The sequence below is a fragment of the Muntiacus reevesi genome, chromosome 15 (genome assembly GCF_963930625.1).
Source record: "Muntiacus reevesi chromosome 15, mMunRee1.1, whole genome shotgun sequence".
NCBI classification, from domain to species: Eukaryota; Metazoa; Chordata; class Mammalia; order Artiodactyla; family Cervidae; genus Muntiacus; species Muntiacus reevesi.
This window is the reverse complement of record NC_089263.1, coordinates 61,546,551-61,565,664: the sequence shown is the minus strand read 5'-3', so window position 1 is coordinate 61,565,664 and position 19,114 is coordinate 61,546,551.

Sequence of the window (19,114 nt, the reverse complement as noted above, 5' to 3'; positions counted from 1 at the left end):
TGCAGAGGCCTTTCCAGGCCAGCCCATCCTGTAAGCATCTTCAAGTTTGCACCATCTTGACCTTCTCGGCAGAGACGCCGAGAGGCGGGTCCTAAGGTGAGACCTGAACAGAGGTGAACATCCGACCAGAAGGATAGGGTTACTAAGTCCCAGCTTAGCCCCTATTTGCTGAGTGGCCTTAGGTGAGGGACTTTGCCTCTCTGAGCCTCAAAGAGGGCTAGCGCTGCCTCCCTCACAAGATCACTATAGGGGTCAACTGAGACCACAACGGCCCCCCCACCCTAGCATGCTGGCTTTCTCCCCACTTCCATCGTCAGCGAGCCGGGAGAGGGGAGAAGAGAGGGCTTGCTGGGTGGGGAGGAGGTGTGCAGCGTGGGCGAAGGGCTCTCCCGGGGCCTTCCCAAGCAGGCCCCCAGCTCAAGTGTGCAAGCAGCCTGAGCCAGGCCTGGGCACCTCTCCCCCCTCTCCCTCCTCCCCCCTTGCCCCCCCCTTCCCCACCGCCCCCTGCCCCTCCCCCGCCCCCACCCCCACCGTCCTCCAGCCATCTGCAGCGTTGGCAGCGGCAGAGCCGGGGCTGATGGTGAATGTTCTGGCACCATCTGAGCAGGACCAGTGTCTGGGCAGGAACTGCGGGCAGAGCCCTACGTGTACCCTCCACCCACCTTCCACCGTTACTGTTGTCTCCCTGGATCCAGGGAGGGCAGGGACATTAGGGCGGGCAGGCGGGAGGTCGGCCCCCACTGCCTCTTGCCTGCTGCCCCCATCCCTCTGCAGGGCCTACCTGAATAGGGTCAAAACCCTCAAGGGCGGGAGCAGAGGTCACAGAGCCTCCCAGCTCAGATGGAAAACCCAGGGTCCAGGTGAGCCAAAAACAGCCCTCCAAGGCGGATTTAAAGAGCCCACGCCCTCGGCAGCCACTTCTCATTTTGTCCCCATGTAGGCCCTGTGCACCAGCCGGGAGGCTTGTCATCTGATGCCCACCCCAGCCCCCGAACCCCCCTGCACCTCCTTTTCTTCATTTGTGCCTCAACAGGGTCCCCAGGGCCTGAGGGGCGGGAGAGAGAGGACTTTGCCTCCGCGCTAAACGGCTCGAATCGGTGGCCGGCTCCTTTCTGCTGTCTCTTCTCCATTGATTTCCCCACTTCCCTGGCCATCAGGGCCTCTTCACAGCACTGTCCTGTGCCTGAATGTAGCCACACACTCCCCCAACTAAATGAGTGACTAGAACGCGCCAAGTTCACACACGTGAAATACAAGGCGGATGGTGATGGTGGTGACCGCACACGAAGTGAAGTCCTTACTGCCACTGAGCTGTACGCTTCAAAACGGCGGAAATGGTCAGCTTTGTGTTATATGTATTCTGCAACGATTTTTAAAAGGCTATATATATATATAAGTATTCATAGGCAGCACCTTGTAATCTGCCATGTGCTTGGGAATTATATAAACGCGGTGAGCCACCAGCCCGCAGGTCTCAAGGGAGGGCAGGAGTCAAGTGCATGTGCTTTGGGACCTCCCTGCACCAGCCAGGATCCTTCTGGCCCCCTTGTGTTTTTTTCCAGGGTTCCAATGCTGGCTGCTGCAGGGCTGGCCTGGCTGGCAGACTTGTCCAGGTGCCCTATGTAAGGCCCTCAGAACTGAGTATGGTTTTTGAAGAGGCCCCAGCCAGGCCTGGACCATGGGGATGACCTTGCACCAAAGGCTCAGCAAGGAAGGGCCATGGTTCACTCTGTACCCTTCTTCAGGACTGCGACGGGGCCAGCCTGGGGCTCTGCGGCGGGTAGGGAGAAGGGTGCTCCAGCTGGAAGTTCCTGGGGTAACCCTGACCCCTCCAGAGGCCACCTCCTCTTCCAGATTGCTGGGGAAGGGGGCGACCCTCCGCCATCACCTGGCTACCTTGGCACAGGTGTGCTGGCTCAAGCAGAGCGGGAACGCGGGGCCCCATCCATTCTTTCCCTCAACACCCCCTAGAGCATTCCTTCCTCATTCATTCGTTCCCCCGGCTCGCACCGCACTCCTTCATTCACCGCGCTCCCCCATTCATGCTCCCGCGGGTTCATTCATTCCCCGGCCGGCTGCCATCCCCTCCCCGGCTCCCGGGTGCACGTGGCGCCCCGCGCCCCCAGGCCTGCCCCAGCGTCCCCCCGCCAGTGCGCCCCGCCTGGGCGCTGCGGGGGGAGCCGCGGAATCAGCCGCGGCTGCGCGCGGGGCCGGGGCTGGCGGGGAGCCGGGCTGGGGGCGGGGGGCGGGCGCTCCCTGCGGGAAGCCGGGCGGGGTGGGGGGAGCCCCGGCCGCGCCGCGGCTCCGGGCGCGCTCGGCCTCGGAGGGGAGGGTGCGGGCCGGGGGCGGCGGCGGCGGCGGCAGCAGGACCCGAGCGCGGCAGCGGCGGCGGCGGCGGCGCAGGCGAGCCGCGCGGCTGCCCCGGGGCCATGTGGACGGGCGGCCGGCGGCCGGGCCGGCTCCGCCGGGCGGTGAGTACCCGCGAGCCCGGAGGGCAGGGCGCGGGCGCGGGCGCGGAGGCGGGGCGGGCGCCACCCACGCGGCAGCGCGGTCTCGGCGGCGCCGCCGGCGGCCCGCGTGCCCCCTCCCGCGCGGGGGGCGACTGTCCAGCCTCTGCTCCCCCGCCCGTAGCGCCCCCTCCGGTGCCGGTGCGCGGGGTGGGAGCGGGGGGTGGGGGCCGGCCTTGAACGCTTCGCCGGCCGCGGGGGGCACTCGCAGGGCGGGGCGGGGCCTCGGCCTCGGCGCACCGCCCTGCCCCCCGCGGGGCCGGCCGGAGCACCTGGGACCGAGCTGCGGGGGTCCTCGCCCCTCTAACACGTGCATCCCTCCGGTGGGAGGGAGGCAGGGGCACGGCGGGGGGGAGGGGAGCAGGGCGGGGCCTAGGCGATCTGGGACCTGCCGCTGTCAGCTGCCGGCGTGCTGGCAGGCCCCCTCCTGCCTCGGGTCGAGGCTCAGTGAGCCCCCCTACCTATCCCGGGAAAGGCTGAGGAGCCAGAAGGAGGCTGGACCAGGGGCTCGTTCATTGAGCGATCGCAGTGCGTGGGCTTGCGCCGGCCCGGACCCCCTAGGTCTCACTCTGCGCCTGCAGGGCAAGGAGCTCCCATTCCCCACAGTTCGAAGGGAGGAAACTGAGGCTCGGGGAGGGGAAGGCGCACCCCGGGGGCCGCTCCCCCGAAACGTCCACCCTCCCTGAACCCCAGCACAGTTGGATGGGAATTGCTGCCCTAGCGTTTCCGCTTCCTGCCTGGTGTAGAGGTGTTTCCTTCCTCGTTTGGGCCCCACCCCGTCCCCAGTGTGGTTCCTTTGGGGCAGGAGCAGCGTGGGCGACCTCCTGGAGTCTCCTGGACCAGCCGGATGGGAGCAGAGCAGGGACCCGGGAATGGGCTGGTGGTGGCTGAGTGCGCTGTGCCTGCAGAGGTGGAGCCCTGGTGGCCAAGGTCAGCCACAGACCTGGGCTGTTTGCATACTGGAAACTGACCAGGGGTCAAGGCCTCGGGACTCCGGGCCAGCAGGACAGGGTCTCCCCATGGGCTTGGCTCCTGGGGAGGTCCCAGCGCCCTAGATCTCTGAGGGGCCGTGGAGAGGTCCTTGCCCTTCACTGGGCCCCAGTTCCCCTGCCCACTGCCTGCAACGGAGTCCCTTCCACCCCCAGGGCCGGCGAGGACCGGCGAAGAAAGTCCATCATGCGCTGCTGTGCCGGCCGGCCCAGTCCGGTGGCATTGCCGGCTGGGGCAAGTGGACCATAAGGGGCGGCTCCGCCTGGCATGTGTGACGCACAGGGCGGGGAGGCAGCAGCCTGGGCCCTGGCAGCATCCCCGAAAACCCTTAATTTTCCCGACTCTCACTATAATCAGGGCGGCACAGAGAAGCAGGCGCAGTGGCAGATGCGGTTGCTGCGCGCCGGCGCCCGGGCGAGAGGAGGCTGCCTGCGCTTTCGGAAGGACTATTGTCTCATATTTATAGATTCCTGCGCTCCGTGTTCCTCTTATCCTCAGAACCTGGAGCTGTTCACACCTGCGATGCTGGGTGGGCAGGGCAGGGGCTGCCTGGAGCCTCAGTGCTGTGGGTCTGGCTTTCCACCGGGCCAGGCGTGGAGAGTGGGTCATTTCTGGGTCGGAGAGTGGAAGCGAGGCAGAGCAGTCTGGAAGGAGATCTATCCACCCTCAGAGACTCTTGGGCACAGACTCGGGCCCCAGAGAGCTGCCATTTATCGAGCAGCTACTATGTGCCAGCCCTGATATAAGCACTTTCATGCCTTGTCTCCACGGCAATGCTTTGAAGTAGCCCCCCCCTCCCACAGGCACTTAAGGATGTTAAGAATGAATGAATGAGAGGGGGAAAGAGCAGTCCATGGCTGACTGAGGGCTTGGTTGGAGACGGTCCCTGCATGCATGCGTGCTCAGTCGCGTCCTAGTCTCTGCAACCCCACGGACTGTAGCCCGCCAGCCTGCTCCGTCTATGGGATTCTCCAGGCAAGAATACTGGAATGGGTTGCCATTTCCTTCCCTAGGGGATCTTCCCGACCCAGGGATCAAACCCGGGCCTCCTGCATGGCAAGCAGATTCTTTACCGTCTGAGCCACCAGGGAAGCCCCTGGAGACCGTCCACGATTTCTCAAGTCCTCGGAAGCTCGTGAAGCCCAGGGCCTGGGTGGGAGTTGAACACGAGAGGGTGGAGGAGCAGGAGAGGGGAAGGCCTAGAGGTGAGAGTGATCCTGGGTCTATAGCAGCTTGAAGCAGGGCTTCAGTCCTGGCCAGAGAGTGAGATCAGACCGTGGCAGTGATAGCAGCGAATCCTGACCACTCGACCAGTGGTCAGTGACAAGGCCCTGGCCCTTTGGCTTTGCAGAAGAAAAGAATTCCCACAAAGATGGAGAGTAGTGAAACAAGTTAAGTGCTTATTAGGAGAAAAAAGTACCGGATGTGTGGATAGACACAGGGGCAGACTCAGACACTCTGAGAGTTTGGTAGTTTGAATTACTTTTATGGGGCATTTCTTCCGGTTTTCCTCTGACCAATCATCTGACTTGCCTGGTGCAGAGTCCATATTTGGCATGTCTCAAAATCCTTCTGTGTGCGCGCACGCATCTCTCAGCCAAGAAGGATCCCACCGCAAAGGCCTGTGGGTAGTTGGCGTCAGTTAGCATCACTCCTGTTTTGACCTCCAAGGAGCCTTTCCGCGAATGTGTGGTTGGGGAGGTCTCCTGACTTTGCGAATGAGAAATATGTGGTCTGGGCAAGGCCTCGCCTCCTCTCTCAACTGTCCTGCTCTTGATATTTTAGAGTTTTGGTCCACAGGGAATGAATCTCCAGTCACCTTACCCTGTGGGGTGGGGTCCGTCTACCTCCTGCCTCAAAGGGGGAGAGTGCAAGGATCAGAAGAGGCTCTGTCCAGCCGAAGTGTGGAGGTCAAGTGTGTGTGTGTGTGTGTGTGTGTGTGTGTGTCAGGAGAAGGCTCTTCCCCTCATAGCAGGTAGAGATCCCTGGGGACAAATCCAGGGGTGACCCCAGGCTCACCAGGTTGGCCTAGAATTGCTCCTAGCATCCCCCTCCTGGCTCCCCCTCCTGCCCCAGAGCAGGTCACTAGCCTGCTAGGAGAAGAGGCCTAGATGGGAGTCTGAAGTCTTGGGTTCTAGTTCCTCCTCTGCTTTGTGACCTTGAGCAAGACCCTGCCCTCTCTCTGGGGCTCAGTTTCTGAGGCACAACACCTCTCTGAGTCAGAGAAGTGGCTTCCATGGCCCGAGAACAAGCCCGTGGTGATAGCCAGTGGCAGAAAGAGCTGACCAGAGCTGTCTCTGTTGGTTCAGTACTGCAGGAATGAAGGACTGAGTGAGTGGATGAATTCTCCATCCCCCTTAGCATACTCTCCCCATGTCCCCCACTGTGCCCCGTTCGCTGGGACCACTTAGGTGAATCTGATACAAACCTTGCCCTTCAAGATCTCACAGTCTGCCAGGAGACACAGACCTTGACCAGCATGACGGCGTTAGGAGGGTGATGGTGGCTTTCACGGCCCCCCAGCCAGGAAAGGGACCAAGCATTGACTCCAACCCCAACAGGCCATGGATATGGAGGCTCCTACTGCAGCCCCTAGGGGCTTCTTGGGGGTGGGCATCAGCTTATGCCTAGCTCTGAGCCAGGCCACGGGACTGCAGTCATTTGTCCAACTAGCAGCCTTGAACCGAGTCAGGGATGGGGATGGGCCAGACCTGGTCCTGCCTGGGGAAGACAGACACCGAAAGCTCCAGTCATGGTCCTGGTGGTCCATGCTGGGATTCCCCTGCATCCAGGTGGAGAAGCAATGTGAGGTGGACTGCAGAGGCCGGTGGGTGTATTGTAGGCAAATGGACATGGTGGGAGGCATGTGGCAGGGCAGACCAGTGGATGGATGGATAGAAAGCTAGAGGGATAGATGCATAGGAGGAGAGATTGATGGATCTAAGAGTTAAGAAAGGGATGGATGAGTAGATGAATGAAAGAATTGATACAGATAGGACTGGATGGATAGAAGAAATCCGTGGATGGATATAAGGGTAGATTGATAGACAGATGGATTTCTCATTCATATGACAAGACTGATACATGTGTGGATGGAAGGCTCTAAAATGGATGGATAGATGTCAACGGACGAATGGGTAAAGGGCTGGATGGATACAGGAGTCCATGTCAGAGGATGGATGGATACAGGCATGAGAAAATGGATGGATGATTAATGGGTTCAGTCAATGTGTGGATGCCGGGGTGGATGGATGGGGACTTGAATAATGTCAATAAAATGATGGATGTAAGAACAGAGGAGTGGATGGATGGATACAGGAAGAGTGCATGGATAAGTGCTTGAGGATACATTCGTGATGCATGGATACAGGCATGGAAGGGCAGATCACTGCAGAAATGGACACATGTTGGCGGGTGGCTGCATCCATGATGGACGGATGGATGTGTGGATATAAGACACAAATGACAAGGATGGATACATGGACGAATGGGTGGCGGGTGGCAGGTGCAGGCCCGGAAGGACGCACTGGTGTGCGAATGGGTGGGTACCTGCTAGCAGATGAGTGGTTATCGAGATGGGTGGGTGCAGCATCCAGGTTTGCGTAACCCCAGACCCTCCCGTTCCATGATCCCATAACAGGGAGGCTGCAGGGCTGGGAGGAGGGCGGGGGCCAGGAGGCCTCTCCAGTTAGGCTGGAAGACAGGCTCAGGGAGCCAGGAGGCCCCGGTGTGGCCTCTTGTAAAGACAGGCAAGCAAGCAGGGACTCCTGCAGGGAGTTCTGTGTCCCAGGAGACTTCCTGGAAGGTCTGGATGGCTCAAATGCGTGCCCCTGAACTCTGACCTGAGCCCCAGCCCTTCCTCCTCATGGATGTGTGGATGCAAGGATGAATACCTGGATGAATGGGTGGTGGACAGCAGGTGCAGGCATGGAGGCATGCACCGGTGTGTGGAGATTGGTACATGCTAGCAGATGAATGCTGTGAATGCATGCCCCAGGGCACGGATGCCGGGGCTGCAGCCGCCCTCGGGGGTTCTCAGGCCAGTACAGAAACAGCCGGAAGCAGAGGCAGCGTGGTGAAAAGCGTGAGAATCCTCAGACCTGGAATGTCCTCGTCTGTAAAGGAGGGGGCTGTAACAGAAACTTCCGCACTGGAATGAGGGAGGCTTGGAAGGCAACTGCACTCCTGTGGGTGTTGGCTACGGTTTCTGGCGTGTGGCGGGCGTGGCTGTTTACCAGTCAGCCCGGGTCCTGCTCCAAGAGACGGGATGGCACGTCCCAGCTTGGGGTGGAGGTTGCCACAGGAGTTAGCGAGGTGATGTTTGGAGCGCTTAGTGAATGCTCAACCTGCCCTCCACACACCCACCCTCCCCACCCCCCAGCCCTGCAGGGTCCCACCGGTGCCTGGGGTCAGGTCTCACTGTTTGAGCTCCAGGAGGCAACCCGAAGTTGGGTCCCTCCTCCCTGGGAGCTCACAGACCTTGGCCAGCTTCCCATCTTTGGGGGCACGGTGGGGCCGGGAGGTGGAGAAGGGGCTGCGGGGGTCCCGGAGTGACACAGGGCCTGAGGCCCCCCGCCCCAGGTCTGCCACGTCCGACCCCCATGACTTCAGACAAGTCACGTGGCCCCCACGGGAGCCTGCTCCTTTAAACATGAGACAGAGTCCCGGCTGTCCCACCTCACTGGGTGAGGATTTGGGCTACGAGTTGGAACTTGGCACCCAGTAGGGGCTCAGGAAAGGAGCTGGGGGGGCGGAGCAGATGAGTCAAGAGACAGGGGCTGGAAGCCCTCTCCGGAGAGGCAGCCCAGGCCGCTGAGAGGTGAGCAGGCCCCGGCTGTGAGCCGCCGACAGCATCCTCTGGGGCCTCGGGCCCAGGCGGCTGAGAGCCAGTGGGTTGTTATGACAACAGGAACTTGTCTGATGCAGCCCAGCAACTCTGGGAGAGGCTCGGAGGACCGGCTGGCCAGGCCCCCGGAACATTCCTGCGACAGCACGTAGCAGGGGGGTGGCCACCTGAGAGCCCCCGGGCTGAGGGGTCCCGGGGTCCCACGCGAGGCCGGGCTCCCTGCCGAAGGCTCCCAGCAAGCCCCTGTGCGCTCTCCCTGCATCCCTGCTCGGGACTGGGTGCTGCTCTGTTGGCATCTGGCAATCGGGAGAGGACGTGACTTGCCCAAGGTCAGCTGGGGTGTTGGAGGTGAACTTGACTTTGGTTCTGCCAGCCTCCAAATTTAGTTCACACTGGTGGTGGAGCAGGGCTGGATGACTGGATGCTGCTGGGGAGGGGGTTGTCCAAGTGTAAAGAGGTGGCCTTCAGAGGACAGCAGGAGCAGGTGGAGACCTGTGGCCTTCCCGAGAGCCTGAGACCCCTGACTGCCACGTTCTCCTGCCCGTGCCCAGCCAGAGGAAGTTCACACCAGGCCACAGATGCTTATGAACGGACAGTCTGAACCTGGGGTAGTGGTGGTCGCTAAGTCCTGCCTGGACTCCATGCAACCCCATGGACTGCAGCACGCCACGCTTCTGCTGTCCTTCACTGTCTCCCAGCGTTTACTCCGATTCATGTCCTTTGAGTCGGTGATGCTATCCATCTCATCCTCTGCCTCCCCACTCTCCTTTGGCCTTCAGTCTTTCCCAGCATCAGGGTCTTTTCCAGTGAGTCGGCTCTTCTCATCAGGTGGCCAGTGGATTGGAGCTTCCGCATCAGCAATGGGGTGCCTTCACTTATTCATTCATTTGAGAACTACTGGTTGAGTGCCTCCAACGTGCTGGGCCCTGTGCAGAGAGCTGGGGTGAAGTGGAGCTCACCGTCTAGGGGGACACATGATAAGCAGATTCTTGGGAACGTGTCAGTTACAGTTAGGGGTCATGATACGGGGCTGCCGCAGGGGTACCTGATCTGATCTGGAGGGTGGAAGGAGTCAGGTAGATGGAACCCTGAAAGATAGAACTGGGACCCTGTAAGGTAGATGGGAGTTAGGTGATGCCAAGGAGGGGGAGGGAGAGTGCTCCCTGGCAGAAGGACCAGCAAGTGCAAAGACCCTGAGACCAGTGAGGGCTTGGTACGTTCAGGAAGTAGATGGAAGTTCCTGGGTGTTCTGTGGGTGAGGGTAGAGAAGACCCTGGGCCATCAGGGCCTTGCAGGGTGCATGAATGTGTGACGTTGTCTGGTTATCTGGTCTGCAAATTTCAAAGTTCACACGAGCTTGTTTGTGGAGTGGACCAAGCTGGGGTAAATGGCCCCAGGGAGAGGTGATTGTAGGTGTCCAGGTGAGACATGGTGGCACCTGGGACCAGCTAGGTGATGGTGAGGATGGAGGGAGGCAGCCAGGTCTGAGAGAGGCTGAACGGTCAGGGCCTGGTGGTTAGGAGTATGGTGAGGGGAGGAGAAGGAGAGTGCCGGCAGCTTCCATCCCTGACCTGGGCAGTTAGCTCATGAAGTTTTTCAGACTTTCAGTCACAGGTGCTAGGAGACACTCATAGAGGTGTCCAGCTGAGCTCAGAGAAGAAGGGGTCCCCAGCACTTGATGTGAGGCGTCCAGGTGTTGCCAGGTGGGCAGAGGCCCCAGGTACACAGCCGCAGGCAGGCAGCGCTAAAGGCAGCCTGGGCTATCCTCCAAGCGGCACCAGGGACCAGGGCTGGGGATCACGGCCAAAGGCCTGGGACGGCCACCCGCTGGGGAGCCGCCCTGTGAGTACACACAGCCGCATCCCAGGAAGGAGTCCTGCCTGGACCCCTGGCTTCCTGAGATGCATCAGTGAGTCTCCCTTCATACAAAAGAGCAAATGCCCGGGACTGGCTCTGGCCCTTCTCTGGGGTAATCTCCCCCTCCCTACTCCCCATCTAACTATACTCCAGGCCCCCATCTGCCAAAAGCTCTTGCTCATAGCATTGTCAACTGTGATTCCTAACCTTACCCCTGTGTATCAGTGAAGAATTGCAAACCGCTGCTAGTAGCAGAGATTGGAAATAACTATGGCTTAACTAAGACAGGGGTTATTTCCCACAAATTAAAGAAGTGCCAGTGCCAGAGGCAGGTGGTCCAAGGCTGGTGTGATGACTCAGTGGTCATCAGGAACCCAGGTTCTTCTGTCTTTCTGCTCCTCTAGCCTTTATATGTGGCTTCTGCCTCAAATTTGCCTCATGGTGCAAAATAGCTGCAGTAGCTCCAACCATCACTTGCATGTTCCATATAAGAAGTAGCAGAGTTTGGGAGAGGGAGAAAAAAGGGCACAGGCAAGCTATCTGATCCCTTTTAAGGAGTAGTCACGCCCAGTAATTTCTGTTTGTATCTCATTGTCTACCCCTGGCTATAAAGGAGCCTGGGAAATCTTGCCTCACAGAATAAAAGGAGGACTCTTCACTAAGAGTGGGATGACAGTGGGGAGCCAGCAGTCTCTACCACAGCCTCCTATTATTTCAGATGGAGGCAGTTCTAATTTCCCCTCCTTCAGGCCCCATGTTCACCCGTGTCCCTGAACCCACCTCACAACTGGCAGAGATGAGGAGATGTGGTGAGTGGCGTGTGTGAGGCTTGCCCTTCGACACAAAATGGGTGTTCATTCAGCACAGGCTACTTCCCCAGGCAGATGCAGAGTTCAGGACATGACCTTTGCTTCTCTAGCACTTTCTAAGCCCTGAAGCCCGGCTCCCATTTAGTAAGAATCAATTTAGGGGGCGGGAGGCCCCCTGCCACATGCTGTCTGAATCAATTGGGGGCGGGCTCTCAGCTGATCACTCTGGCCAGTGAGGGACCAGTGACCCTGCGCCACCACCCCCGCCCCGCAGAGGGTGCGGGGCCTCCAGCCACGTGGGAGGAGGGAAGTGGGAGTCAGCGAGGTACTTGGAGAGGCTTGACCTTGGACTGACAGAGGAGGATGCTCTCGGGGGCCGGCTCCCAGGCACAGGACCCAGACCCCGGGAGCCCCAGGCAGGATGGCCCCAGCTCCCTCATGGAGCCCAGGGCCGAGGCCCCCAGGAAGGAGGCCTGCAGGGAGGACCTTAGAGGCTGCAAAATGAGCCCCACCTCAGGTCGGAATCCCAAGGGCCCACCATCTCACCCCAGCGGGGCAGCACAGCCCAGCCAGGAAGCCCCCAAAGCCTCACCCGGCCCCCTGTTCACTGCCGAGCCCCCAGGCACAGGCAGCAGGCCAGCTCCTGGCCCCCTGGCCTGGCTGGGCCGCCGACGGGAGGCCAGACTGCCCTTCTCCAGGTTCCTGGATGAGGTCGCCGTGCGGGTGCTAGACCCCGGGACGCTGGAGGCCTTTCGAGGGCACAGGGGCCGCAGCCCGGAGCCCTCCCCTGATGAGCAAGACCCGGGCCCAGCCCAGGAGCCCCTCGCCGGAGCCGCCGCCCCAGAGAAGATCCTGGCCCTGAGCCCGGAGCTCTCCTCGGAGACTGCCCCGGAGGCTGCAAGCAGAGCTGGGCCGGGCCGGGCCGCGGAGACCACTGGGCTTCGCGTGGGCAGCAGCAAGCATGGAGGCTGGGCCGCCTCCCCCCGGAGGCCTCCAGGCCGGGTGAGTCTCAGCCCCCGCCCATCCCCCAGTGGGCAGCGGACAGAGGTCTGCTGGGCCCCTGCCCTGCTCCCTTCGGGGGCCGTTTCCCCACCAGCTCTGGCCGACCCTTCCGAGTTCCCTCCTCACCCCCCCTTTCATAGTCACTGGGATGGCAAAGGCCCTAAGAACCCAAAGAATGGACCTCCAGGATGAAACCTCTGGCTTAAGGAGCCTATTTCTGGAGTACGCATGAGTAGACAACAAGGACATTCGTAGCAATAATAATAACGTCACTCCCCTATTGCAGAGGCCTTGCTATTTTACCACAGAAACTCCTGTGATGTTTCCGTTGAGGTTTTGAACGTCAGTCGTGTCCATGTGAGGTAGGAGCTCACGGCCCTGTCAAGCAGACAGGTGGGCCCAGGTCCTTCAGAGCTGCCCATGTGATGGAGTTGGAAACTGAGGTCCTGAGTTGCCCCAGGGCCTCCTGGGGAGTCTGGACTTGGACTGAAGTCTTTGTATTTAAATACCACGTTAGCATGCCCTCCAGACACACATGCGTGCGCACGCACGCATACACACACACACTCTGGCTTCAGACAGATGGGCAGGAAGACTTGGTGAGACCTGCCCAGCTGTCCTGGGGGGGTCGGGTTGTGTGGCACGTCAGGGTGGCAGATCCCCCACCTCGGGACTGATCATCTCCCAAACAATCTGTGCCCCCTGGGGCCGGGGCAGGTCCTTACAGGCTGTCGAGGACATTGTCCCCTCCTGACAACTCCGGGCACAGGACCGAGGTTGGGCCACGGGGCCAGCGCGGTGAAGATCTCGCCCAGACCCTTCCCAAGAATGACCTCCCTGCGGGAAGGAGTTGGGGTTCTCGTTACGTGTATTGACTTCTTTTTGGCTGCACTGGATCTTTGTTGCTTCTTGGGCTTTTTGTGTCCTGTCTTGTTGCGGAGCAGGGGCTCAGCAGTTGCGGTTTCCAGGCTCTAGAGCGCAGAGTCGGTAGCTGTGGCGCAGAGGCTTATTTGCTCCAAGGCATGTGGGATCTTGCCGGACCGGGGATCGAACCCGTGTCTCCTGCATCGGCAGGAGGATTCTTTACCACTGAGCCACTAGGGAAGCCCTGAGGGCCTGCTGTGGCAGCAAAGTCCTGGGTGGTAGGAGACAGCCGATGCTTGCCGAGCGCTTGCCCACGCTCTTCTGTCTCTGTGCCTGACCTTGGTGCACCCCCACCCTCGTGGGTGCCATCCTTGCCTCCAGTGACCTGACCTCCTCTTTCTCCAGGGAGAGCCCGGAAGCAGCATGTCTGCTGGGGGGTTCCGGGTGTTTGCAGCCCACCAGCCCTTCCCCTGGGGTCTGCTGGGCCAAGCACAGCCAGTGAGCCCTCAGCTCAGGGTAGAGTACCCTCAAGGACCCAGATAGGTCACCCGCCCTCTCTGGGCCTCAGTTTCCCCGGCCGAGGAAGGACAGTAGTTGTCATGAGCTTTCTTTTGCCTTGTCCCTGGAAAGCCTCCAGCAGTCTCCCAGTAAACCTGGCGTCCCCAGCCTCCTCCACAGGGGCCTGGCGATCCAGGACTCGCCTCTGCTCTGGACTCGGCACACCCTCCCCCCTCACTCTGGGGGCCACTGGTTCCCAGGGGAGCCCCAGGATGCCCAGGCCTCCGGAGGATTCCATCTCAAGGCCCCTCGCACATGCCTCCTGGGGCCACCAGGCTGCACGGGGCCTTCGGGACCTGTCGAGAACCTGCAGCAGGTGCTGGGGGGGCGGGCAGGGCTCTGTCCTGGGGCCCGGCCAGAACATCCTTCCCAAGGAGCTGGTGTTGGCAGGAGGTGGGCGTCAGCCCCGTACCACCCCAGTGTCATGTGTGGTCCCCTCCAGCCTTGCATCACATACTCCAAAGAGGCCAGTGGGAGAGATGCTGGGATCAGGCCCATTCCACAGACCAGGAGCCGAGGCTCAGCGAGCAGAGCTCGGCAGAGTCCTGGCGGGACTGTGCCCTGGCTCAGTGAGCCCGGACACGCCGCATCCACGGTGTCTCCAGGCTGTGTGCGTGGCGGGGATGGGAGGTGATGGGTGAAGTTGCCTGCACACAACAGGAATCCCATCACCCGGCCGATGGGAGCCATGCAGGTGATATGGCAGCCCCTCCACCTGGCCTGGACAGGCTTGTGTCCCCGGAACAGTTCCCAGGGTGAAGCTGGAGCTTCGGGGAAGCAGGGCAGACCCCTGGCTTCCTGTCATCGGTCTGAAAGCCATTTCTCGAGGGCAGTGCCTGGAGTGACACCGTGAACCCCTTTGGGGAGGAAGCGGCAATCCAGGCCAGGGTTGGGGAAAGGGGGGTGGAGGTAGGGTGGACTCTAGTCCTACCTCTGCTAGGTCTGGCTGAGGGGTCACGGGGGACCCTGGTCTGACCCTTCACTGTCCAGCATAGGAGACGCTACAGTAGAAGGTCTCCGGGACCCCAAACCGTCACCATCACAGACCTGGTACCAAGGTTCACTCGTACTAGAGTGTGAATGACTTGAGCCAAGGGTTTCCTGAGATCACAAGGGGCAGGAAAGAGCAGGAGGCACCGGCCAGTGTCCAGGAAGGAGAGGAAGGCTGGGGGCTCTGCAGCAGGCTTCTGAAGGGTGGTCACAAGACCCCAGATGCCAGGCCTGGGAGTCTCCGGAGCTGCGTTTGGATCCTGCCCGACAGGCTTCCCCCAGGGGAGACCTCAGGCAAGCCCCCCCACCCGCTGGGCCCCAGGGTCCCGGTTGGTGCGGGCAGCCTAAGGTATGACAGCGCTGCTCCGCGGAGAGTGGGGGACCCCCAAGGTGCCTCTGGAGGGGGCAGCTGCTTGATTCCCTTCTCCCCGACTGCTGCCACGTGGGAATGTGGGCCGGAGTTGCCAGATCTTCCAAAATTTCAGCAGGAGCCAAAAATACGGATTTTAAAATGTAAACGCTCCCAATTTTTACATGTTGGCTCAAATGTTTAAAAAAAAAAAAAAATTAAAACCCTCTCGCAGGCCAAATACAACATGCTGGCAGGCCAGATTTAGCTCAGGAGGCCAGTTTGCAGCCGCGGGCCTAGTCCATCTGCACTGGCGCACAGCTGGGGGCCCAAGGCCCTGCCCTGGCCACGCGGAGAAGCGTGGGGCGCGGCCGGGGGAGGGGACAGGGCACCTCTCGGCCCACAGCGAGGTCCTCCTGAATCGCCAAGGGGAAGGATGTTCTTGGCCCCACGTGGGGACAGCCCCAAGCCAAGGTTTGGGGTCAAGTCCCCAACTTGCTGAGGGGCCTTGGGCCAGCACCCGCCCCCCCCAACCCCGTCCATCAGCGCTCAGCTTACTGTTCTGACTAAGGTATCCGCTGTGTGCCCAGCACAGCGGACCCTGAGACTGGCCTCTCGACCTCCCCAGCCGCCCCGTCTCAGTCTCTCGGGCTGGTCCCGCCCCTTCCGGGGTGGAACGCCCACCCGGCAGAGTCCCTCCTGTCCCCGATCTGGGCTGACTCCCCATGCGGTCTCATCCAGGGTCGGGGCTCAGGTGCTATCTCCATGCGGGCCACGTGCAGACTTACATCTCCTGGACCCTCCTCTGAACTCCAAACCCCTGTCCCCCACCCTCTTGCCCGTGTCCCCGCTGGGATGTCCGAACCTCCGGCCTGGGCCCCGTTCACCTGGACTGTGTGGGTGCGTCCAGCTGGACTCCCGGGGCACCGCACTCAAGCCTCAGGGCGTCCTCCACGCTGCACCCCTCTGTTCAGCTGGGTGAGGGGCTTCCCACCCTCTCAAGATAGAAGCCAGAGTTCTGACGATGGCGCACGAGGCCCCCGACTCGATCTCTGCTCCCCACTGGTGAACAGACACCCCCCGAACTCAGGGCAGGAGGGGCACCGCACGGTGCTCTGGGCAGTCTACTTCCCGCTGTGGGCATATCGGCGCCGTGAGGGCAGAGACGCTCCTCTGGTTTAGTTTGTTCGCTGCTGAGTCCCCTAGAACAGGGCCCAGAGGGAATGTTTGTTGAATGAATACAAGCGGGCAAGGAGTGATGTAAAACCTCTTCGAAGAGGGTCCACCCTGAGTGATGGCATTAAAAGGCTGGCTCGGGAGCAGCGACAACCCTTCACCAGCCCTGCCCCCAAGACAGTCCTGTGCACTCACAGCTTCCTCTGAAGACTTTGCAGCCTCCTGAGATGAGGCATTGAGCTCAGAGAGGCTGAGGGTTTTTGCCCAAGGTCACACAGCTGCATGGGCGGCTCAAGACTCCACCTGCGGGAGGCAGGTGGCCGCCCTCTTGACCACGTCTGGAATCTGGTCCTCTCCGCCATCTCTGCCCTCGGTAGTTTGGGGCCTGTTTCCTTCCTTTGAAGAGGGGGTGAGGGAGCAGGATGCGGAAGAAACCAAGGAAGCTGGGGCTCCAGGCAGATCTCAGGAGGGCCCAGGGGCCTGAGCACAGGCCGCATGGGAGGGCGGGGACTCGCCCAGGGTCACGGGGCAAGTCGGAGGGGAGGCCTGAGCGCCCGGCAGGCCCCTCCCTGACCTGCACTCACTTTCCTTGTCGCTGCAGGTTCAGGAATTATAGGACTGAGGGGCTGGGGGCAGGAATGGGACGGGGCCAGGTGGTCCAGCGAGGAGTCACACATCCGCTCTCGGGGGCCGGAGCAGGACTGACCCCCTCGGCAGAGGGGTTCCCCGGACAGGGCTCTGTGCGGATGCATGTATGTCGGGTCCTAAGCGGGCTTGGGTACCCCTAGCGTGATGGTGAGCTTTGGGGGGGTGTGGGGGCATGGGCCGGCATGGGAGTGAGACCATGAGGGACCTTGGGAGCAGACCAGAGGCTGCTGGAGGCGGAGAGCAGATGCCACTGGCTGGGGAGAAAGAGCAACTGCATTCATTCGGGCGTCACCGCCTGCTCGCTGGAGGTCGCTGTGCCGGGCCTGAGAGACAGAGACGCCATGGCTGAAGCAGAGATGCCCCTGCCGTCAGGGGAGTCCCTTGGAGTTCAGGGCCAGGGGTAGGGCAGAGGGCCAAAGGAGTGGAGTCCAAAGGGGCAGGGCGTGATGAGACACCCTTCAGCGGAGAGAGGAGCTCCTCTGGGGGGTGGTCAGAGAAAGGAAGGCCCCAGCCCTGCAGAGATCCAGGAGTTAAGAAGTGCAAAGGCCCTGAGGCAGGAGCGAGCCAGGTGAGCTTGGGACCAGCACGGCGGCCAGTGTGTGCCAAGCGAAGGGCAGGGCAGGGATGTGCGGGCAGAGGGTTAGGCGGGGCCAAGCCCGTGTTTCCCAACCCCTGGCTGAGGCCTGACTTGTGACCCTGAGTTGCCTCCCTCCGTGGCCCGTTGGCCATGCTGGCCACAGAGCAGGTAGCTCAAGGGTGGAAGGGGCTGTTCCTGGCCCTTCGGAAGCTCAGAGTCTTGGGGAACAGGGAAAGAAGGGAGGTGGCGGGGCTGTGGTGGTTAGCGCCCCCGCTGACCACCCCGCTCAGGGTGTGGGAAGGCGAGCAGTCGGGGCGGTGGGTACCAGCACGGGCAGAGACTTAAGAGGAAGAGGCGGCAGGTGGCCTGAGGCAGAGATGCGCGGTACCATCCAGTTTAGCCAGCAAGAAGGGCTCGTGTGATGCTGGGAAGTACAGATGATGGCCACTGGGCTGGACCACCAGGAGAGTGGGACCACCCAGGGGGGCGGGAACACCCAGAGGGATAAGAGGCTAGTTCAGGGCAGACAGTGATGACGTCACAGGTCTGCTGCAGCAGTAGGCACGGGGCTGTGAATTTGGGGTGAGCCGGAGGGACGGCACCCAGGGCAGGGATGGACTGTCCCCCTGAGAGACCCGGAGTAGCCCACCTGGGTTCCCACCTGCATCAGGAGGCCACTGGGGGCCTCCCTTGCCTGTGGGTCCCTGGAGGGGCCTGATGGAGCCTTGAGGCTGTTTCCTGCCACCTCATTTCACGCTGGGGACCATGGACAGCTCACAGGCCCTTCAGAGCCATGGTCTCCAGCGCCCTGCCCCCTTCTGTAGCAGAGGCACCACTTCTGGCCGAGACCCGGGCAGTGCCCCTCGGGTCTCCTCTGCCCAGCCCATCTGCAGCCCTCAGCTAACCTCAGGGGACTCAGAGCCAGCCACTCATGCTCCTGCTGGGTTTCGTCATCTCAGGAATACCCCCCAAATCTCGTGGTTATGAACTGCAGAGTTAAGACTCGAACACGGGGCTCTGGCCTCAACATCAAGACCACTGCCGAAGGCACAGTGCCTCCCCACGGGGCCAGCCACACACCGCTGTAACTGCTCTTGGCTCAACTTCCCAGAGCTTCGCACACAACTCCCACCCCGGGGTGAGGTGCTGGCTGGATACAGCAAGGACACAGCTGGCTGGGAAAGACATAGACCCTGCCCCAGGGAGCACATACCCACTGTAGAGGCCAAACCCAACAACTCGGCTGGGTCTTCTCCACAGAGGACTGCCTGGAGGAGGCAGTCTTTCAGGATAAGGACCATGGTGAGCACACGGGCACTGAGTCTGGGGAGAAGCTGAGACTTGGTGGTAGGATCAGAGCCAGTCTTCAGGGGATGGATCATCAGAGTGAAGGGAGAGGCTGTTAAGGTGCTGGGGCTGGACCCCCACGCCCCTTCCCTGTCAGCCTCTGTCCCACCCCCGCCGCCCACCCCTTGCCACCTGGGCGACTCAGCATCCTCTCCTAGAGCCCCTTCGTGGGGGAGAAAAGTCCCAGACAGGCCTTTTAGACGAGCTGAAACATTCAATATAAATAATAAATGCTAGATTTTTATAATTAAATTTTAATACATGCTTATTAATTTTAGACAAACTCACTGGCAGGTCATTCACTGTGAGTGATGGAGGCAACCGGAGACATTTGAGGAGCGTCCCCAGCCTCTGGTGGGAAAGGTCCCTGAGGCTTGGGGGCCAGTCCCAGCGGGGCTGCGTCTCTGGGCTCCGCTCTCCTCCTCTGTAAAATGGGAGAGACTGCTTCCCGGAGGAAGAGCTGGCCAGCACGATGACGAACACAGGGCTGCTGGGTGCTGGTGTCCTTGTGACCTCAGCCCTTCTGCTGTGGGTGGACTCCTGGAATGGGAGCCACGGTTTCATTTCTCAACCATTAGCCCCTGGAGGGCAGGG